Consider the following 24618-nt stretch of genomic DNA (forward strand, 5'->3'; position numbering starts at 1 on the left):
CTTTCATCTGTTTTTTTTTCATTCACTTGTTAAGTTGCTCTGGATCTTCGTTGCCATGCGTGCTTTTCTCCAGCTGCAGGCAGCTGGGGCTGCTCCTCACTGTGGTGCACGGGCTTCTCGTTGCAGCGGCCTTTCTGGTTGCAGAGCACAGGGTCTAGGCACATGAGCTTCAGTTGTGGCGGCTCCCGGCCATAGCACAGAGGCTCAGTAATTTTGGCACACGGGCTTAGTTGCTCCTCAGTGTGTGGAATCTTCTCAGACCAGGGATTGAACCCATGTCCGCTACATGGTGGATTCTTATCCACTGCGCCACCAGTGAAGTCCTATTTTTTCACTTTTTTGAAAAAAGTATGCTTCATGTGGGCCAAGAAAATTCAATTTATAAGTTAGGGTATCTTTTCTTTTTAAACCGTAGTAAATTTCTTCTAAACTTTCCAAATTTTAGTGTATAATACAAGTAACCAGAGTTCACAGCCTACAATAAATACCTCTTTTCTACTTTATTATTTCTCAGTAACCCCCTCAAACATACCCAACCCTCAGTGGTTTGGTCTCTTATGGGGCAGAATTGCCTTTTTCAAAAAGTGACCAAAGAACCAGCTTATGCAAACCATCCCCTGGATGTCTGTGACCATGTAGATTCCAGGCTCTACCATGGGTCAAAAAAATTAGATTTGGGTCCTGAAATCTGTGTTAAACCAGCACCTTGCATGCGTACTAAGTTGCTTCAGTCATGTCCAACTTTTTGCGACGCTATGGACTGTAGCCTGCCAAGTTCCTCTAGCCATGGGATTTTCAGGCAAAAATACTGGCATGCATTGCTATGCCTTTCTCCAGGGGATCTTCCTGACCCAGGGATCGAACCTCTGTCTCTTATGTCTTCTGCATGGGCAGGTGGGTTCTTTACCACTAGCACCACCTGGAAAACCTTGGAAAACCCAGCACCTTAGGTATTTTGCATGCAATTGAAAATCCAAATCCTGGAGCATAAGATGAGTTTTGTATTCTATCTTGAGCCTGGCATGTCCCCCAGTTCATGATTTCAGAGCCAGGAAAAGCAGGGTTTTTTAAACACACACACACACACACACAAAGACAGGACCACAGATTACCAAGTGCTTTCACATACAACACTCTATTTGATCCTCACAACCACCCTCAAAGGAGGCAAAAGAGATCTTATGATTTTTGTTAAAAGATAAGAAAACTAAGGTTCAGAGGAAAAAATAAATGATATGCCCATGGCATATCATTGGTAAGAGGCAGACTGAGGGCTCGATTCCAGGTCTTCCACAGAGCCCTGTGCCTTCCCCACCCACTCCAAACATGAAGTTCAAGGGACAGTTCACAGCTAGTGCTACGTGAGAAGGGGTTATGTTCATGGTTGTGAACTGCTGCTGCTGCCAAGCCAGGCCTATCAGCTGGCCATGAGAGCTTTTCAGGGACAACACATGGTCGCTACTGCAGACTGAACTGTGTTCCTCCAAAATTCATCCAATAAGGCCCTAACCTCCAGTATTTGGAGATGGAGTCTGTGAGAGGTGATCAGGTTTAGATGGGATCATGAGGATGGGGTCCTCGGGATGAGATTAGTGCCCTTGTAAGAGGAGACATCACAGAGTTCGCTCTCTCATTCTCTCTACCATATGAGGGCTCAGTGAGAAGGTGACATTTTTTTGTTAGCCAGGAAGAGAGCTCTCACTAGACAGAATACAACCATGCTGGAACTCTGACCTCAGACTTCCAGCTTCCAGAATCCTAAGGAAATAAATTTCTGTTGTTTAAGTTACACTGTCTACAAAATTTTGTTATGGCATCCCTAGCTGACTAAGACAGTCCTTGTTTCTTAGATATTTTTGGTACTTTAAAAGTGTTTTGGCATTCAATCACCTAGGTCGTATGTTCCACTGTGTGGTCCTAAGTAATTATGATGTCTCTCCAGGTTTCCATGGAAACAGTGTCTCCTCTGAACATTTCTGTCAGGATGGAGTAGGAACAAGAAAGTATTCAAGAAGTGAAATAACTTGTTTCAGAAAGGACAGAACCTGTAGAAGATGGGCTTTGAGTCACAGGTGGCAGATTTAAAGTACCCTGAAGCAATTCTCTTTGTTTAAGCTATACAAGAACATGCACCCCTATAAACACCCTTTCTCCAGAAAACAGGGCAAGAACTAATATCAAATAATTGCAACTATCATGTACCAGTATCTCTCCCATGCCTGATCCTGTATTTTACTGTGTGGTGATGTTTAGTTGTAAGAACAACATGGCCAGGTGCGGAATATTCATTTAACAACAAGAGAAATCAAGTTTCAAAGTTACAAACCTTGCCTGCATTCACAGAGCTATTCTTGCAGAGCTAGAATCTGAACCTAAATTCTCTCTGAGCCTATCTTCAACATCATGCATTGACCCTTCAGAACACCAACAAAAATTCTTCAGTGGCAGGAGCTATAATGAAGAAATACATCAGAAATAAGTTTGAAGGTGGATGGAGGAGCCTGGTAGGCTACAGTCCATGGGGTGGCAAAGAGTCAGACACAACTGAGTGCCTTCACTTTCAGTTTTCACTTTCATGCACTGGAGAAGGAAATGGCAACCCACTCCAGTGTTCTTGCCTGGAGAATCCTAGGGACAGAGGAGCCTGGTAGGCTGCCATCTATGGGGTCGCACAGACTCGGTCACGACTGAAACGACTGAAGTGACTTAGGAGTAGCAGCAGCAGCCTTCCTATTTGGCATTGAATCAATCTCTAATAAAACTATTTTTATGCCATCAATAGCACTGGGAGAAGAGGCTGTGATGGTATCAGAAACAAGAGCTACTTAATGTAGACTATACATTACACACTGTTACAAGAACAAAACTAGTTAGCATCAATGGTGCGACTTGGTACATTTCCCTGCCTGTCCTACCAGGAAGACAGGCAGCATTTCTACAAGAGAATTTGTGCCAACTGACTAAAATTAGATCGTCCACATTTATGCTTTGAGTTGGTGTCATTATCTCAGTGGCAGTGTGGGAGTTTAAACCCATAATCTCTGTGTATTTAGAACGGATAAGACCTGATTTGCATAACTGCAAGAGCTCAAGAAACCACTTTGCCACATTACTTCATTCTGGTGATGAATTTTCAACGTGGACTGTTTAGAATTCCTCGGGAGAGGAAAGGAACTCTACTAAATAAAAGACTGATATACCAACTGACAGCAACTAGCAAGTCCAGCGTTGAATGACATCAGGGTTACAATGTGATTCTACCAAATGTGTGGATATGGGTTTCAGGAATCCCAGAATGGCTAAGACAGCCCAAAGTGGGATGAAGTTTACTTCTGACAGCGTGCTGACACTGAGGCAGTGCGTCTCACCAGTTGGACACACTCCACACTCCATAGATGGCCAGATCTTAATACAGAGCAAAGGGATTTTATTTTCACATTTTTTTTCTCTTAAGTCAAATGCTGCAGAAACATAGGGCAAATGAGAAACATTTTTTATAACCACGTTACACAAAGCATCTTAATCTGTCAGTGACTCAACCACATATTGGATAACAGTGTGAAAGGTATTTAAAACTTCTTCTTGAGGAATATAAATTCATATTCATCACAGGCACAGTAGCATATTTCTTAGGAATTTGCAGAGGCCAAATGTGATAGCCCATTTTTTTTTTTAGCTTATTATGACTGAATTCAGCTGCAAGATAATTGCCTATTCATAATCCACTATTTTTACTTTAGGTTTCAGTTTATCTTTCTAAATTCAGATTCACTCTGTCTGGTCATAGTGTAGAAAACATTTTAATATTACAGTGGGACAGAAACAAATTAGTCCATATGTAGCTATGGAGAAGTTTTTGATCCACTGTCATTTAGTTGCCTGTTATTCTATAATCCTGTGTGTGTGTGTGCACGTGTGCACACGTGTATGAATAAAATGACATTCACTTTATAGAGATACTATTTCAACAGGGAACCATAACCTCTAACAACACCATTATGTTTAATTTTTCAAAATAGTGTTAAAACATAGAGAATCTAACTCTGCAATCTACCTAAAAGAATATTCCAGCTTTTCTCACACTGCACTTTATTAAAAAAAAATAATTCTTAGGTAAGTTAAAACTTAAAAATGCCAACGAGTTCTAAGGACCAAAATAATCCATGCCTCGGGAAAAATCAATGATTTCATCCAGCAGTATTCAGACATCCATTCTACTTCCACAAAACCCAAGGCAACTGCTTCTATTTATCTTGTTCTAGACTTTGACCCTGACATCTGGCTGCCAGGCGCTGCCTGGTTCAATGTGTCAAGCTTCACTAAGAAGATTTGAATTAGAACTAGATTTTCAGAGAAGCATGTTTCAAACCCCTATAGTACATTTCATGAAATAATTTGCTTAAAAGAGATGGAAAACTTCAGGGAGGAAGAAATGGGAGCAAAATTTAATCAGTTGGAAATGACAAAGAATTGGATGTGATAACATCTTCTAAAAATTCATCAGCAAGTCTTCAACGAAGTTTTTTTTCCCTGTGTTTTCAAGATGATGTTGTCCACGTTTACATTTACTAAAAGGTCAGTAGAGTGAATCATGAGTTATTCTTCACCAAGAACCCAGAATGGCTGAATCCTTTAGTCTCAGAACAATAAGGAACTTTATATATGCTAGCAAATTAAGTCTGGACAGGCCAACAGTCAGTCAGGTTTTCTGTGTGAATACTTAGGGTTGTTGGAACAGCTATGTACTGAGAAAAGTCACAGAATATATTGATGATGAGTTTTAAGTAAAACATGGGACTGATAATAACATTGCTTTGGGTATATGAGAGTTCCTGACATTCAGATAGTATCTTTTAAGTTTATAAGCTCCATTTCATTTGAACTCAATAATAGGTGAGCTGGTGTTATTTTTTTCTATTTTAAATTATAGTTAATGTTTAGTAAGTTTTTAAACATGTTACAGGCACATTTATTAATTAGTTTGCTAATTAATTAGTATCATTTAATCCTTATCACAATCCAATCGCCCCCATTTGCAAATGAAAAGAGAGCGGATCGGAAAAGATCAATGGATTTCTCAAAGTCTGGCAATAATGGATTTCTCAAAGTCTGGCCACCTAGGATATTAAGCCCAACTGGAGTGAGCTGAGGCCTAGTATTTTCTACTCTAGTACATAACAAGTACAAAGCAAAAAGTTAAAATTGAAAGAACCATACTATGATCTTCAGGTGTTACAAAATGAAAGGTTCATTGCAATGAAAGCTGTCCCTTCCACTGTCACTTGCAAAGAGCCAGTTGCAAAGCAGAAGTCTTCACAACCTGATTTCATCCATTCATGTTGCCAAATGAGTCATGTGTGATTCACAAGGCAAGGGAGCCCTTCTCATAACAGGAAGTATAGATTATTAAAAGAGTATATATTGCATAAAATAAGTATTACCTATGACTAAATGTTGATAGATTCAGGTATGGGACTTCAATATGCCAGAGTCTCCAAAACCCAAGAGTTGCAAGCTTGAAAGTGGTGAGCCCAACCCTAATCCCAGGGTAGTGTGTGGAAACTCTGGGTGTGTGTGTGTGTGTGTGCGCATGCGTGCTCGGTCGCTCAGTCACGTCCCACTCTTTACGACCCATGGACTGGGAGCTCACAAGGCTCCTATGTCTGTGGAATTTTCCAGGCAAGAATACTGGAGCAGGTTGCCATTTCTGACACCAGGGCTCTTCCCAACTCAGGGATCAAACCCACATCTTTTGTATTGTCAGGTGGCTTCTTTACCATTGTGCCACTCGGGAAGCCTTTGGAAACAAGAGTAACCCCATCCATATTAAAAAAGATTTCCTTATGTTGGTTACCTCTGTAAGTGTATTGGCAAAATTAATACTGCTATCTATTTTGGAATAGCAGTCAAATCTGAAAATGATGTTTTAATAGCAAGCATATGCCTAATTGTCAGAAACTTATAAGAAAATACTAACAACATTCTGAGAGATGAAATATGGTCTCAGTTTTAGGATTTATAGCACATGCTTTCTCTTTATTCAGTGCTCCATACTCCCTACAAAATGACAGATACACGATTTTACAGTAATCTCAACATACACACCTTGATTCTTTGAGCAAATCTACTGTTAATCAGTACCAGTGACGAAAGCAATGTTCTAAAGGTGGTTTCTTAAATCCAAGGCAGTCTGTCATTACCAATTTGAGACAAAACCATTTTCCTTACAAATCTGATCTCACTGGATTTGGCCTAAGTCACCCAGTTATCCTCTCATGACCCAAGCTGTCAGTCTTATTTTTGTATGTTTTAAATTACCAAAATCCTGTGTTATGTAAACCATTTGTCTTATGAATTTACCCAATCTAATTGCTGACTTGTCTTCATTTTCCTTTTGGAATGATTTTATTTTTAATTTAATGATGTCTTAATCCTTTACCTTCATTTTAAAAGGAGCTAATAATAGACTTAGATCATGATTGGTTCTGAGGACTGATGAGTTAATATACTTGTAAAGTGCTTAGAACCATGCCTGGTATATAGGAAGTGCTGTATAGTTTTTTGTTATTATTAATGTTATTATTAACTTTCCAACATCTGCTGGATCACAGAAAAAACAAGAGAATTACAGAAAAATATCTACTTCTGCTTCATTGACTATGCGAAAGCCTTTGACTGCATGGGTCATGACAACTGTGGAAAATTCTTAAAGAGATGGGAATACCAGACCACCTTACCTGCCTCCTTCAAAACCTGTATGCAGGTCAAGAAGCAATAGTTAGAACCAGGCATGGAGCAATGGATTGGTTCCAAATCAGCAAAGGAGTACGTCAAGACTGTATATTATCACCCTGTTTGTTTAATTTATATGCAGAGTACATCATGTGAAATGCTAGGCTGGATGAAGCACAAACTGGAATCAAGATTACAGGGAGAAATATCAATAACCGCAGATATACAGATGATACCACTTTTATGGCAGAAAGCAAAGAGGAAGTAAAGAGCCTTTTGATGAAAGTGAAAGAGGAGAGTGAAAAAGTTGGCTTAAAACTCAGCATTCAGAAAACGAACATCATGGCATCTGGTCCCATCACTTTATGGAAAATAGATGGGGAAACCATGGAAACAGTGACAGACTTTATTTTCTTGGGCTCTAAGATAACTGCAGATGGTGACTGCAGCCATGATATTAAAAGACAGTTCCTCCTTGGAAGAAAAGCTATGACCAACCTAGAAAGCATATTAAAAAGTCGAGACATTACTTTGCTAACAAAGATCTGTATAGTAAAAGCTACAATTTTTCCAGTAGTCATGTAGGAATGTGAGAGTTGGACTATAAAAAAAGGTGAATGCTGAAGAATTGATGCTTTTGAACTGTGGTGCTGGAGAAGACTCCTGAGAGTCCCTTGGGATGCAATGAGATCAAACCAGTCAAACCTAAAAGAAATCAGTCCTAAATAGTCTTTGGAAGGACTGATGCTGAAGCTCCAATACTTTGGCCACCTGATGTAAAGAACTGACTCATTAGAAAAGTCCCTGATGCTGGGAAAGATTGAAGGCAGGAGGAGAAGGGGATGGCAGAGGATGAGATGGTTAGATGGCATCACCAACTCGATGGACATGCGCTTGAGCAAGCTCCGGGAGTTGGTGATGGACTCGTAAGCCTGGCATGCTGCAGCTCATGAGGTTGCAAAGAGTTGGACATGACTGAGCAACTAAACTGAACTGAATGTTATTATTAGGCTTCTCCGGTATCTCAGATGGTAAAGAATCTGCCTATAATGCAGGAGACCCTGGTTTGATCCCTGGGTCGGGAAGATCTCCTGGAGGGGAGCATGACTACCCACTCCAGTATCCTTGCCTGGAGAATTCCATGGACAGAGGAGCCTGGTGGGCTACAGTCTATGGGGTAGCAGAGTTGGACACAGAAGTGTTATTATTACCACAACTGCAATAAGAGATCACACCTCTGTTCTTTTGCTAGGTATGATTTGTTTTGAAAATTTTAGGAAGAGACAAATCAATTCATGTCTAGGCTTTTAAAAACAATGCTTGGTAAACACAAACAAGAAAAAATATGAAATGAATCTTCATAGCATCATCAATTAAATAGTTAAAAGTCAAGATTTTATATCAAACTTTGTTCATAGCTTGGAGCCAGTTTGCCGGCACACCAGTTAGAAGATGAGATCTCACCAATTTAAGCAGGAAGACTGGACTGTTAAACCCTTGAAGCTAAGGTGATCATATTTCAGTACAGCATATACTGTTCAAGAGGTGATATGAAGTGCTTTAAGAGTCATCTTCTCTTCTCTTCCCTCCAACAATTCCCTGCTCTGATTGCTTCCTCTTCATTGAGGTGTAGATTTTCCCCTGTTGTCTTATAGTAACTCTATGAATAGAAAGGTCACCAAATTCTTTTTTTTTTTAGGTATAATTAATTTACTGTATTTTAACAGAGCAAGAAAAAACTATTTTAGGTTTTTAGGCTCCTTTATATAGGAAAAAGGAAGCTGTCCAGGACTGCAAACTGTGGACCTATTCCATGTAGATTGCAGCCCCTGGATCACAGAGTTCTGGGTGAATGGTGCCCTGAATATAATGAGGCAACACTGAATATGTCTAGATGACAATGTTTTATTCCATTGCAGACTGTAATGAAAAGTGATGAAGATAAATGCACACTTGTGCATGATACTTGATGGTCTACGATATTTTACAGATTTTCCAAGAACTGCAAGTAAAATTATACTAAACTGAGCCTAACTGGCATTGTAGCATAAATATTAAATATTTCTTTCTTGCTCTTTTTTGCCTGATACCAGATTTTATAGTACAATTCTGATTTTATCTGTGTCTGGTGGCTCAGACAGCAAAGAATTTGCCTGCAATGCAGAAGACCTGGGTTCAGTCCCTGGATTGGGAAGATCCCCTGGAGGAGGGCATGGCTGCCTACTCCAGTATTCTTGCCTGGAGAATTTCATGGACAGAGGAGCCTGGCAGGCTACAGTCCATGAGGTCGCAAAGAGTCGGACACAACTGAGCAACTAACACTTTCACTTTTCACTGTAGCTTATGTTCAAGCACATGTAAAAAGGCTGAGGAAAACACATTAATAACATTTATTGTAGGTAAACTGTTGTACTTAATGGGAAAAACAAATAAGATTACAAACCCTGATGTTGACACCTATTATGCTACATGTTTTACTTTTTTTTTTGTTTATTGAAGTATAGTTGATTTGCAATACTGTGTTAGTTTTGTGTGTGCACCAAAGTGACAGTTATACATTGGGTTGGCCAATAAGGTCATTCAGATTTTTCCATAAGATTCAATGGAAAAACCCAATGAACTTTTTGGCCAACTCAATATATATGTATAAATATCTATTTGTTTTCAGATTCTTTTCCCTTATAGGTTATTATAAAATATCGGGTATAGTTCCCTGTGCTATAAGGCACATTATATGTATAGTAGTGTGTTTACATTAATCCAAAACTCTTATGCTACATTTTTGAATTAGAAGGAATAAAGTTGTTTTTTTTTTTTTTTTTTGTAGAGGGCAATGTAACATAGTTTATAAAGAAACTCCTTGGAAAAGTATTAGCTGAAATTTTATAAATCAAATTAACTGAAAAATACTCTCAGAGAGTTTATTATTTTTCAGCATTACTTTTTAAAATGACTTTTAAAAGCAAATAATTATCACCTAATACCATGTTATCATATGTGTGTATGCACTTGTGAGTATGTGTGAGAGGGAGAGAGAGTGTGTGTATGGGTATGTGTAGGACTTATTTGGCCTAAAAACCACAGACCCAGCTTACAGCTTTGATTCTTTCACCAACTAGCCATGTGATCCTGAATAACTTTTCTTACATATTTTTGGATTCAGTTTCCTCATCTGTAAAATTAAAGGGGTTTTAAACCATAAACTCCAAGATTTCTCTTCATTCTAATACTCCATGAAACAATTCACCTAACTTCCCACCATAACTCTCAAGCTTAAAGTTATACACCCATTGTAGAAAATTACTTATTTTATGTAATTGCACCAAATCATGAATGGCTGCAGAAAATCAATTGTTTGTACATTTTGCTCCTCCTTATAACCATCCTCTGGCAATCTCTGAATGACTGGCATCTTACGATAACTGTAAGTTTGATGGGCCTGGTCATGAAGCTCAGAGTAGGTTCCTGGCTTTGAGATAATATATCTGCATAGTGGTGTCTAGCATCCAGCCCCTTGACTTGTGTCTCATCCTTTCCTTTTCCAAACAAGATCTCCTCTAATCTTCTGAGGGAACACACTCCAATTGTCATTTTCTGTTAGTCTCCTTTGCTGTCTTCTTTGATCCGCTCAGCTTCTCAAAGTTAGCAGTGCCCTCGGGGTATTTCCTGGGCTCCCTTCTTTCTGCCTACACAGACATATTCCAGCTGCTAGGCTGACACCAGCAAGCATCTCTAACTCACATCCTCTGCTTCTCCGTCTCCAGCTCCACTGCTCTCATCCAAGGCCTGAGCACGGCTCACTTACCTATGTCACAGCCTCCCAACATTCTCTCTGCTTCTCCTCTTGCCTTCCTAAAGTCTACTTTCCACCAGCAGCCAGAGTGATGTATTAGAAATTTGAATCAGATCTCATCACATCCCTGCTTTAACACCATCTAATGTCTACCCGCTGCAGTCAAAACCAAGTCCAGTCAAGTCGTTGGCTGACTGCTCTGTGTTATCTGGTCTCCTCCCACTTCTCTGATCATTCTCATTTCCCCATCCAGGTCACCCTTGTCTCTACCAGGAATGGCTACCCCCCACTGAACCTTCTTTTCACTTAAGCCTTTGCAATCATACAATTTGTAAAACAGATTATTTCAGTTTATACTTCTTTGGTAGTACTTGATCAATTTGTAAATTTACTTCAAGCCCTCTGCCTTTTTTCAATTGTTAGGTTAGTGTTCCTCTTGTTATTCTGAAATACTAGGGATATGACATCTTTATAGTTTCTGTTGGAAAGCTAGTCTTAAAAATTATGATTTTTATATTCCTATAAAAATAAATTTGACTTAATTACTGCTTTATCTATAATTTTATGCTCACCTGCCATCATTTACAACTTTATTGAGACACACATCTTGACAGAGACAAGTTGAAAGTGGAGAAAAGATTCATTTGGAACATTTCTTTCCAATGAAATTGGTCTGCAAGTAAATTAATTTGTATGACATAAGAGGCTTCCCCACAATCTTTCTGAAGCAGTTTTCAAAGCATTAAAAACACTCCACTTAATACACCTCTCACAGTGTATGCATATAACATCTAACTGGTGACAGACATTTCTTTCCTTAGTAACAACTTAGAAAGCTGTTCTAATAGGCCCACATGGCTCGCTTGAAGTAATTATTCCCTTTTTCTCCCATGAAAATTCTTTAAGGCCACATGATGAGTTTCCCCATAGCTAAAAGTCTTCATGTTTCAGATTTGTACTAGTGACACAAATGGGCCCAAAGAACAAAACCAAAAGCTGTCACCACCACAAAAGCCCGAATGATGTCTTGTGTGGAGCCCCAGTGCAGCTGAGACACCAGCCAGCTGCCTAGGAATGAGATGACCCTGTGGGCACTGCCATTACCGTGACATCCCAGCTGTGCTGTGTCAGGCTTGCTAACAAGCGCAGCAGCAATGCGATGGGGTGTTGCCTTTCTTCCTGACATTCCCCCTGAGCGACTTTTTACAGCCTCCTTCTATTAACCTCATCTCCCAGCCTTGAACTGCAAGTCCTTTCTTATTGCGAATTTGAGAGGCGCGCAGCATGGCGAACCCCACTTAGGCTGACTGGCTGTCTCCACAGCGACAGCACAACAGGAGCCGAATAAAATATTCTAAGCAAGACTTACTGCTAAAGTCACGAGAACAAGAGGAAACCAACTTGGCATCAAGACGCAGTCACAGAAAGCTTGTCAAGAATGTGGAAAACCATTTTCTCCTCCTTCACAGAACACAGGAAAAGGTGTGATTGATGGCTAGTTCATGAAATCATGAAAGATACACTCTTGAAAAAAAATCATGTTCTTTCCTCAGCATTCTAATTCCTGATGGCAATTACCTTTGGAATTTAAGTGAAAGGACACAAAATTCAAAACTATAAAAATGATCTGGGGAAAAAATACAGAATTGCCAAAAAAGTTCACTTAAACAGGTACTGAGGGATTAATTAATATATCTAATTGAAAGGCATTTCTCAGCAATCAAAGTGTTCATGGTTCTTTGCTAGGTGATTTTGGGGAAAAGTATATAGCTTTCATTATTTGAGGACCTATTATATGTAAGACATATAGTAATTCTTATTCCTACAACCCAGCAAAATTGGTATCATTTGTCTCATTTTACAGATGAGGAGACTGAGGCTCAACAATAACACGGAGGCTCTTAAATGTACCTGCTAAGTCAATTCAGTTGTGTTTGACTCTTTGTGACCCTATGGACTGTAGCCCACCAGGCTCCGCTGTCCATGGGATTCTCCAGGCAAGAATACTGGAGTGGGTTGCCATGCCCTCCTCCAGGGGTCTTCTAACCCAGGGATCAAACTTTCATCTCTTCTTTTGCACTGGCAGGTGGGTTCTTTACCACTGGGATACCACATCCTGAAGTTGAACTCAGGGCTTTTGTTTTTCTTGCCATTGACTCCTTCTGCCATATCACACTGTTTCTCAAAATAAGGTATAAAAATCAAACAACATGCTCTCTATCCTAATGGAAGACATACACAGACACATTAAAAATAGATTGGAGACTACCTCTTGACTTAATTCACACAAAAACCCTATTAAAAATCACTATTAAGATCATCTTAAAGGTGAAGAAACTGAGGTACAGAGAGAGAATTCATAACTTGCTCAAGGGCCTATAGGTATTCATATCCTAGGGCAGCTCTAAGAAAGTATTGCAAACCAGGTGGCTTAAAACAACAAATATCTATTCTCTTCCAGTTCTGGAGGCTGTTAAGTCTAAAATCAAGGTGCCAGTGGGGCCAAATTCTAGGGGAGAATCTATTTCATGTCTTTCTCCTATCTTTTCCTATGCTGCTACGATCCTTGTGTAGATTGCGCTACAATTCTTGTGTAGACACATGACTCCAGTCTCTGCCGTCATGGTCACATGGGGCTCTCCCTACGTCTTTTCACATCATCTTACTTTCCTGTCTGTCTCTGTGTCTCCTCTTCTTATACGGACACCAGTAATATTGAATGAAGGGCCACCTTACTCCATATTGAACTTAGCTGATTACATCTGCAGTGATCCTATGTCTAAATAAGGTCATCTGAGGTTGCAAAAGCAGGTGAATTTCCAGAGGTCGCTATTCAACCTAGTACAGCTGTAAGTTGTGAAACCAGGAGTCCCTCTGGCTCAGAGTCCGTGCTTGTGAACACCATGCTCTGACACCTCTCCAAAACATCAGAAATGACCATCAGCAAAGCATGACCCACTCCTGCACTGGTGGCATAAGCACATGAGATTGTGTGGCAGGTGACATGTGAATGGAACCTTGAAAGATGAATAAGACATCCACTTTCAGTAAAGAGATATGGAGGTGATGGATAATATCTAAGAGGAGGGACTTGCTTTATAGTCCAGTGGCCAAGACTCTGTGCCCCCGGTGTAGGGGACATGGGTTCCATCTCTGGTTGGGAGTCCATCCCTCGATCTGACATGTCACAACTAAAGATCCTGAATGCCACAATGAAGATCAAAGATCCTGCATATCACAACTAAGACCCAGCAGAGCCAAATAAATAAATGAAAATATTTTTAAAATATTTGATGAGAGAACTGCTAAGTAAGGGGCATGACTAGGCAGGGGTATGCTGTGTTTGAGACAGCATGGCCAGAGCACAGTGGGACACAGTGAGTGGTACAGGGGTGGGGCGGTGTTGGGAAAGAAAGGGGGGATACTATGGCTGAAAAGAAGACTGAGAAAAAATGATGGAGGACCTAATGTATCAGGCTAAGGCATTTGGACTCTGCCTTAGAGACCACTTGAAGCCATTAACGAGAAGTGACGCATCACACATAAGCCTTAATACAGCATATCCCCTACATACGAAACTTCAAGTTGCTAACTTTCAAAGATGTGAACGTGCCCCTGTATGCCAGCTGTTCTACTGTCCTGTTGTACTTTTCACGGTACTGTACTACAAGATCAAAATGTTTACTTTTCATGTTCTTTATGTATTATTTGTGTAGGATGTATTTTAAACCTATCACAGTACAGTACTATACAGCCGATTGTACTTGTTGGGTACCTGAGGGAGGGAGGTAGGAGGGGGGTTCAGGATTGGGACCACGTGTATACCCGTGGCGGATTCATGTTGATGTATGGCAAAACCAATACAATACAATATTGTAAAGTAATTAGCCTCCAATTAAAATAAATAAATTTAAATTAAAAAAAAAAACAAATTGAACTTATGAACACACTCTCAGAACAGAACTTGTTTGTATGTAGGGGATTTACTATATAATTATTTGGGAATACTATTTAGGAGGCTATATAGAGATGTTCAGAAGCTAAATGCCAGAGGTAAAACTCCAGAAGATAATGTGTTTGAGTGAAGGGAATAAGAGAAGGCTGGAATATACATTCGGTTTACAGGAAATATGGCCTGATGGCCAATGACTAGTATGGCTTTCTTTGGCATGCTTAATCACAGAGGAAATGAAATTGACTAAATTATCTGTGGCAGATTAAAGATACCCATGAATTCTTTGATACACCTTCCATCTAGAGAAAGACGTCTAGCTTCCATCTAGAGAAAGCCATGTTCATTCATGCCTCCTTTCTTTGATGTTGGGTGAGCTCCACAATGTGCTGGGATTTCTGTGGCTAAGTCATTAGAAGCTTTGAAGTTCCCATCTGGGCTTCTTGGAAGGCTTACTCTGGTACACTGAAACTGCCATATAAAAAGTATGACAGTACTACTGGAGAGATGATGTAGAAAGACTCAAAGATTACACGGAAAAGGAAGGGAGCCTGTACGATTCCAGCCTTCCAGCTGTTCCCATGTAGGTGCCAGGTTTGTGAGCGAAGACCAGTCACAGTTGCCAGCTGAATTTTACCAGCTGACCTCAGTTGATGCCACCTGATATGATGAAGACCTGCCAAACCATGCCCTGCCAGCATTCCCAAACCGTGAAGCTGTGAGTCAGAGCGGAATGGTTATTGCTGAATACCACTGCTGTTTAGGATAGTTTGGAAAAGATAACTGGAACCCACCCATAAAATGGGATGGCATGATTCATTTGATCTCTCACACAGATGTTATGTACAGCTAAGTGAACAAATATGAAGACAGGTGACAGAAATCAAAATAATTTGAAATGTACATTCATCCTTTGATTAAAATTAAGCAGGGCAGCAAATACTCTACTAGTGATTCAGTAGTGGATACCAGCGGAAAAAATTCTACTTACTGTGTTATGCAACTCAAAGGAGGGAAAAGAATGAAAACAAAATTCAGATCGCTTCCCCAGATTTAGTTGAGTCCAATCACGACAGACCACTCAGCTACCAAGACTTAAATGCCAAGGTTCATTTTCTCTTAAATTGCTTTAAAAATGGCTAGAGCTGCCTAATATCAGTTATTAGTACAAAGAATAGAGCTTCTAAGCTAAATAGAACATTCTGCATTTCAGGAATGATAACAAAGCTTTACCAGGGCTTCCACCCACACACACAGAATGAACAAAAATAGAGCCTGTCTGGAAAAGTACAAGCCTTCATCTACTGGCTTGTTGACCAAAGTTCAGCTGCAATTCTGTGGACCTAAGCAAGTTAAAATAAACCCACAAATTTGGTAGTGCTTGTGGTAAAGAACCTGCCTGCTAATGCGGGAGATGTAAGAGACACGGGTTTGAATTCCTGGGTCAGGAAGATCCTCTGGATGAGGAAATGGCAGCCCACTCCAGTATTCTTGACTGGAGAATCCCATGGACAGAGGAGCCTCGTGGGATATAGCCCATGGGGTTGCAAAGAATCAGACATGACTGAAGTGATCTAGCATGCCTGTGGAGCTTCAGTTCATGACTCCCTTTCCTCATTAGTTGCCTACCAACATCATTTAGGATTGTTACCACTCTCAACAAATTGTTTCTGTGTTAGCATGTCCTATACCAAAGTAGACTTCAAGCTATCCAGGTCAAGAAACCAACATATTTCAGGAGTTAAGATTTGCCTTGTGAGGATAATAGTCATGTTTCCGGTATTTGGTAGCATGCCTGAGTATCTGCCTTTAAACATTTATTAGTGGTAGTTAAGTCATCAATTCAGTTCAGTTCAGTTCAGTTCAGTTCAGTCGCTTAGTCGTGTCCGACTCTTTGCGACCCCATGAATTATAAGTCAAATTGCTATCTAGAAGTCAGTGTAGGGTTGAGTTTGCAACTCTATATGTAAGTGGTCACATGTTTAGCCTAGAGAAGTTTAATTCATCACCTCAATATCACCATCAAAAAGAAGATAAGAACATTTATAACCACCACTTCCTACATTTGTTGAAAAGTCCATGCCTCTAATTCTGCCTCCTTTTACAAATCCACATGGTTCACAATCCTCCCATTGCTCTAAATCATGAGAAAGTTAAAGTCAAGTTGCTCAGTCATGTCCGACTCTTTGCGACCCCATGGGCTGTAGCCTACCAGGCTCCTCCCTCCATGGGATTCTCCAGGCAAGAGTGCTGGTGTGGGTTGCCATTTCCTTCTCCAGGGGATCTTCCCGACCCAGGGATCGAACCCGGGTCTCCTGCATTCCAGGCAGACGCTTTAACCTCTGAGCCACCAGGGAAGCCTTGGTGAAATCAAGAGAGGTAAATGTTAATTGATAGAGGTCTTATAATCATATTTTTTTATACTCTCCACTGGAATGTATATTAACAACTTAATTATCAAACTTTTATCTCTAGGATCACTTCATGAAAAAGAATGCTGATTAAAGAGAATCCTTTGCTGGCAAAAATAATCCTTTGCTGCCAAAGAAATTGACACACATGGTGAAATTCAAGTACATCGATTCCTACTGAGAGATAAAATTATGATTAAGAGAACATTTAATGAAATGCTCTTAATTTGTCAACTAAAGCATATAAAGGATAATTAATGATATGCTAATACTCTTTCTTTTTATAGGCAGTAATACAATATTAAGACCAAAACACAGGATTTGTTGTAACTAGAATATATGATCTTTATTTCTTTTTTAGTGTTTATGACTTGGAGCCTACTGGCTGGCTCCAGTAGTTTTAAATTAATGATGAATTTTAGAACCTTGGTTTCATGACCTTAATATTCTCATGAGGTCAGAACAATCTTAACCATATCATTCGAGTTGATCCACCCAATAAAGTTTTTCTAACAACGATCTGATGAAGAAAATAGTCTCTCTGTAAGGTTTAACTTTAAAGAAGCTGGTGCACTGAGACGACCCAGAGGGACGGTACGGGGAGGGAGGAGGGAGGGGGGTTCAGGATGGGAAACATGTATATACCTGCGGCGGATTCATGTTGATGTATGGCAAAACCAATACAATATTGTAAAGTAATTAGCCTCCAATTAAAATAAATTTATATTTTTAAAAAATTTTTAAAAATGAAGAAGCTGGGACAGATTTAAAGAAAGACTATAAAGCCAACTTCTATATTGCAAGGATATTCTCATTGAGTAGTAGATTTTTGTTTTTAAAAAAATTTATGAAATTTTTTAATTGTGCCTTGATGACATATAGATGCTTTAGCTAAAACAAAACAAAAGGAAAAACCCAAACTGTAAGTAGATTCTATACTTGCACGTTTTTCATGTAGTAGCTCGATATTGTTATTTATAAAAAGAAAACATGCCAGCTTCAGACAACATAAAAATGGGAATAAGTTAGATGCATGGCAGCACTCCTGCAACACTGGGGCCAGTAGTACAGGCAATATATCAGCAGAAAATCCTTAGGAGGTAAACCAGATGCTGATTCAGGCATCACATTTTGATACCATGTATATGATATTTGGAAAATACCAAAAATTAGGCATAGTGAATAGCAATGGCAACAGCAGATGAGTTCTTTAGCTCAACACAGAAAATATAATACAGTGGGTTGACCAAAAAGCTCATTCAGACTTTTCCCTATGATGGTATGTAGAAACCCGAATGACCTTTTTGGCCAACCCAATAAAAAGCTATATCATGAACCGCTTTCTTATCTTTGCAGAATATATGCAGAACACAAAGCAAGATACCACTGAAAATTCTCTCTGAAATTAGGTAAATGTAAGTTATAAACAGAACATAAGTTCTTGAAAATTCTGGGCTGTTAGCAATGACTGCACCTTCTGTAATAACAAAGATCAATATCTCTTGAATGCTTACAGTGTGCCAAGCACCTAAAAGCAACTCTTGCGTAATATCTCATTTAAATTTCATAACACTTAAATGAGAGGTTGAAATCATCTCATTTATTAGCTGCAGAGACAAAGGCTGGAGAGTTAAAGAACATGCTACATCTGTGGAAATTTGGCCCCAGAGCAATTCAATGATTTCTGGTCACAGAAGCTGTAAATGGCAGAGCCAGGATTGGAATTGGGCACCCTAGTGAGATCCTTCTCTTAACAACCATGGTATACTCGATCTCTCTATATTAGACAGAGCACCTTACTACAAGGAAAGTCTGAGTAAGTCTCCAGGTAATCCATTTTTATTTGCTTTGTATCATTTACAAAAATCATTTATCCACCCTTAACTCCAGTATCTCAGCTGCAGATTGGGTATAACAGCCTTTACTTCACAGGGCACTGTGGAGATTCCACGAGCATATGTGTAAAGTAACTAAGACAGCACCTAGCACATGAAAGATGTCAAATAATTATTTTCAATTTTCCTTGTATTTATATTTAGTTTATTCCTTCAAGATGTGTGGAACATCTACTTTGGGCAAACACTGTGCCAAATATTAGAGATTCCGTGATGAACAAGGTAAATGTGTTACTCTTGAGGCCGAGTCAGCAAACATTTTCTATAAAAGCCCAGACAGTAATTTTTGCTTGTTTTGTGGGACATAAAAGTATCTATCTCAACTGCTCAGTTGTGCCATTATAGTGTGAAAGGAGCACAGAAATAAGCATGGCTGAGTTCCAATACCATTTTGTTTACAGAAATAGGTGGAAGCTGGATTTGGTCCATGGGCCATCGTTGGCCAAGCCCTGCTCAAGACCATACAGGACATACAGGATATGATGGGAACCCAGCATGGCAGGCCACTTAACTCACTCTACGAGTATCAGAGACTTGGGTTAGAATTAAAACATGAGTAGAAATAGCAAGGACTTCAGGAAGAAGAAACCAGAACGTCCAGAGATAATGATCCATTTGAAGGTGGTTATGTGAAGAAGTTCAAGGGCTAGGGCAGAGTGGGTAGAAATGATGGTGGGCGGGGCAGGCTGGGCCAGCACACAAAAGGCTCTATGAAGGGGTGCAGAGGTGATGCTAATGGGAAGAGGTTGATGTTGCACCTGGACAGTGAGAGAATCAGATTGCAATTACCTGTAAAATGGCAGCACCCTCAGGGGCTGCTGAACTATAAACAATTCCTTCCACTAAATGGTCCCAGGTGGCTGAATCTGTTATCGTTGGATTAGTTTTTCAGTTTTTCTCTCTTCTGTTGCCAGGTGTTTGTCAACCATCATTTCCGACTAATATCAGTACACTGAGGAAACTTTCTTATACCCTAATTTGCTACTTCCAGTCTGCTATCATATTCAAAACTATTCAAATGCTTTAACTTTAAAAAATAAAAAATAAATAAATAAATAGACTTAACTTTCATAAGTAATCAGGGCAGGGATGGAGGGCTTCTGGATTCTGTTACTGCAACCTGTGTTTCCTTAGTTGGAACTGCTGAGTCAAGCAAAAGTCCCGCCATAGTGAGGGCATCTAGCTTGCTGAAATCTGAATAGCTTTTCTAATGACATATTTATCTAGCAATTTTGATCATTACCAAAAGAAAATTCTAGGCTATGCCAACAAAATAAAATACTCTACTTTGTTTCCATAACCATCAAAATCTACCCAAGGTGTCACTTCGGGTATCTCACCAGCTGCATCTCCAAGACTATTAATGACAGACAAAAGCAGTTTAAAATATTTTCTGCCTGATTACATTTGTCAATTTGGAACAGAGAATATGGTGAATGCACATTTGAAAGATGGTGGGTAGTAAGGATAAGGAACCAAATTGCTTTGATTCTGGTTAGAGTTGGATTTTTAACTTTTCAAATTGAAAACATCATAAATTTTTAATAATAAAGAACCTGTTTTATCTTCTTATTTCCACTTCCAAATTCTTTGAAGGTTCTCATAAATATCAATGGAGCTGAGTCATAGGCAATATCAAGATGAGGTATATAACTAGATTATAATTTCCTGCTAGATTCTAAGTTCTAAATCTAAGTTCCTAGATTATCTTTCTATCCCCTACAGTATCTAGTATAATACCTTGTTCAATTAATTGCTGTTGAGTGGAGATAAGTAAAACAACCTTCACTGAGACCTAGTGACTAACATAGAGCTTTTCTTTTCCTTTCAATCTGAAAAAATAAAAAGAAGTTTCCATTTGCTTCCTGTGAGTCCAATAAACTGAGCAAAGCCATTTGGCAGACTGTGGCTCATTCAATATTTATGAAATTAACTATAACCTAGCAGATTCAATCATTTTAGATGCCCTAACAATAGTCTTCACAATTGATCACCACATAATCAATTCAACCATGGAAACCAATTATGGCTCCAGATCAAGAAGGGGTTATTGGAAATTCACTGATATCCTGAAGTGGTCCCTAAGCCCCATGGTTCTACATCTCACATCATCAAGACAAGAAAGTTGTCACAGTATAATCCTGACCTCACATCATTCTCAACTATTTTCCTGGAGTTGCCCAGAAATTTAGAAAAAAAAAATAGAGAAAAGGAGAAGTGATCCATTCTTCACCTATCTTTTTTCCTGCTGAACTGAATTTTTAACATCTTTCTCTTTAGTCACTAAGACCCCAGAGCCACTTTCTTTGGCCTTTTCCTTAGCCAAGAAGAAGATATAATACATTGGTTCTTTCCTAGACCAAAACTAGTTTACACTGAGAACACAAAGAATTTAATGAAACTCTTCTCATAAGTCAAAATACTTCTCTCTACATAGATATTTAGGGCTCAGTGTATCTTTCTAAATGTAAATATTATACAAGCTTTAAAAGATGTCTACAAACAACTATGAATTCTAAATATAGTAGTTGTTATTTTCTAGTTTAAATTATAGCCACCAACTATCAAGCATGCCAAATACTCAATGTAATCAAAGAAAATGACTTTGTATGTTATTTTCTCTTTTGACAATTTTACCAAAAAAAAAAAAAAGCCTAAAATTAAAGTCTATACATTTCAAAGTAGCTCAGATTTTAAAATCCTTTATTTTTATTTCCTCAGATTCTCCTTACAGATGCTTATACCCGATACTTGCCCTTTTCTTTAGGGGTACAAAACAAAAATAACCTGGATGGGTATTTTAGCCTTAGTATATCGGGTTATGTTAGGCTATGCTGCGATAACAAAAACAAGTGAAAACAAAAACACCAAAATCTCAGAAGCTGAATACATAAAAGTCACTCGTTTTCATCACACGGGATTAACATGGACCCTGAGGGAGTGTTCTACTTAACAGGGTCACAGAGAGACCCTGATTGATATAAGACCCATCACAATACACACTTCCATATTCATCAAGACAGGATAAAAAAGGAAACGTGCCAAGTGCATACTGTATCTTTGCCTGTGCAGAAGTGGTACCCACTTCAGTATTCAAATTTCAATGGCCAATGCAAGTCATAGAGCCATGCATCATTTGAAAGAAGTATTTGTAAACAGGCTTAATGATTATCACAATTTTAGGTGCACCGTGAATCTAGAAATGAACCATTTACACTCTATATGTGTATATATGTACATATAAATTAAATATATATACACATTTTGCAATATTAATGTTAGAGAAAAAAGTCATTCTTAAATTCAGCATCAAAGCAAGTTTTCACTCTATTATTAGCTCCATTTTCTCTCTACTGAGCGACTTCACTTTCACTTTTCACTTGCATGCATTGGAGAAGGAAATGGCAACCCACTCCAGTATTGTTGCCTGGAGAACCCCAGGGACAGGGGAGCCTGGTGGGCTGCCGTCTATGGGGTCGCACAGAGTCGGACACGACTGAAGCAACTTAGCAGCAGCAGCAGCAGAAAATCACAAAGTCATTCTTAACCCAGTGTGTATTTTATAATTTCTTTATCATGAAACAAAAAGAGAAGATGAGTTTGGGGTAAAATTTACAAATCAGAAGGTTCCTATGTATCAGAGCATGAGCAGATGAATAATCCATTGAATCTTTCATTTTGGCTCACTACAACCTAAATATATCCAGTACTTGAGCAGATGGACACAGCATAATTCAATAATAATGTGAATCTCTAAAGCCAAAATGTAAATTTCTTATGCTTTAAGTTTTGAATGTATACTTTGATGTAGCTAAATATTCATTTTAAGAGATTATCTAGCTCTTAGTTACATAAGCTTATGGAAGATTATTCTCAGTGAAACTATTCTTATAATTCAAAAGGCTAACATTATAATAGGAAAAGCTTCACATATAATAATAACCCAAATAATTTTATTTCACCAAGTATCTACTGAATGTCTACTAAGCCCCATGCTACCTGCAAGGGATCCAAAGTCGAATGAAATATGACTCTGATCTTCATAGTCTCAATACACTGAGACTCTGGTCTGATTGCCCTTCAGTGACTTTTTTCCATTGTGTGTAAAAATCTTATCTTCCTTGCACCCTCTCCTTAAAATCTTGTGAATTCAGGTCTATGCAAACAGAAAGATTTGAGGAGGAGGAGGAATTGGATTGAGAAACAAAAATATAACTCCTAACTTTCCACTGATGACTAAACATATGACAGGATTCTATGGTTTTGCCATTAGGATTTCTAGAATAATTTTTACTTCCATAGTCGGTGACATACTTAATTTCTATTACATTTCCAAGTAAGCTTTGAAAGAAGCTTCTTTTACAGCTCAGTTCCAGACTATCAATGTCCTGTAAGTTGATGTTTGCAACTGTAAAGAAAATGTTGGCTTCAAACCCACTAATATCCTATTGGATGCCCTAAAGCAAACAAATCAGTATCTGGCTATAGAAATCACTGCTTATGTGATTCATTGTATTTGAAGTTACCCATTGTATTTGAAGTTATGCAGAGCCTTCAACGGAGAAGACAATGGCACCCCACTCCAGTACTCTTGCCTGGAAAATCCCATGGACGGACGAGCCTGGTAGGCTGCAGTCCATGGGGTCGCAAAGAGTCGGACATGACTGAGTGACATCACTTTCACTTTTCACTTTCATGCATTGGAGAAGGAAATGGCAACCCACTCCTGTGTTCTTGCCTGGAGAATCCCAGGGACAGGGAGCCTGGTGGGCTGCAGTCTATGGGGTCGCACAGAGTTGGACACGACTGAAGGACTTAGCAGCAGCAGCAGCAGCAGAGCCTTCAAGAACCTACTTCATGTCTGCAGGACTAGAAATGGATTTAAAGTGTCCTAGCATTGGGAAAGTAGACTTAGGAAGTACTATGGTTAGAAGGGATAGTCACAAAGAGCTTACTGAACAAACCGTGCTTCCAAGCAAAAAGGGCAGAAAGATATTTAAAAGTTGAATGAAACAGTTTCATTTTTACCCTTCCCAAGGTGTGATACATATTTAAAAAGGCTTTCCTTTTCCTTTGCTGTATTTGTCCTTTGTCAAATATCATACATTTAAGTCAAAACCAAAGGTTTTATCTACCATAATGAATAATGATAATAAAAAGAGCAGGGTTGTGGGCAGTGGCCACAGGACTGAAAAGGTCAGTTTTCATTCCAATCCCAAAGAAAGGCGATGCCAAAGAATGCTCAAACTACTGCACAATTGCACTCATCTCACACGCTGGTAAAGTAATGCTTAAACTTCTCCAAGCCAGTCTTCAGCAATACATGAACTGTGAACTTCCAGATGTTCAAGCTGGTTTTAGAAAAGGCAGAGGAACCAGAGATCAAATTGCCAACAGCTGCTGGATCATGGAAAAAGCAAGAGAGTTCCAGAAAAACATCTATTTCTGCTTTATTGACTATGCCAAAGCCTTTGACTGTGTGGATCACTATAAACTGTGGAAAATTCTTCAAGAGATGAGAATACCAGACCATCTGACCTGCCTCTTGAGAAACCTATATGCAGGTCAGGAAGCAACAGTTAGAACTGGACATGGAACAACAGACTGGTTCCCAACAGGAAAAGGAGTACTTCAAGGCTATATATTGTCACCCTGCTCATTTAACTTCTATGCAGAGTACATCATAAGAAATGCTGGACTGGAAGAAGCAGAAGCTGGAATCAAGATTGCCGGGAGAAATATCAAAAACCTCAGATATGCAGATGACACCACCCTTATGGCAGAAAGTGAAGAGGAGCTAAAAAGCCTCTTGATGAAAGTCAAAGAGGAGAGCGA

General features: G+C 39.2%; 1 protein-coding gene and 1 non-coding gene across 2 annotated transcripts in view; both read right to left on the minus strand.

Moving 5' to 3' along the window:
- The window catches only part of KCNB2 (potassium voltage-gated channel subfamily B member 2), a 459966-nt gene that overhangs the window by 372486 nt on the left and 62862 nt on the right, over positions 1 to 24618 (minus strand). The gene's annotated exons all lie outside the window — the stretch shown is intronic.
- TRNAS-GGA lies at positions 16763 to 16834 on the minus strand. Its single transcript has one exon. It is a non-coding gene; the product is annotated as a tRNA-Ser (tRNA).

The sequence above is a fragment of the Capra hircus genome, chromosome 14, assembly GCF_001704415.2.
Source record: "Capra hircus breed San Clemente chromosome 14, ASM170441v1, whole genome shotgun sequence".
Lineage (NCBI taxonomy): Eukaryota > Metazoa > Chordata > Mammalia > Artiodactyla > Bovidae > Capra > Capra hircus.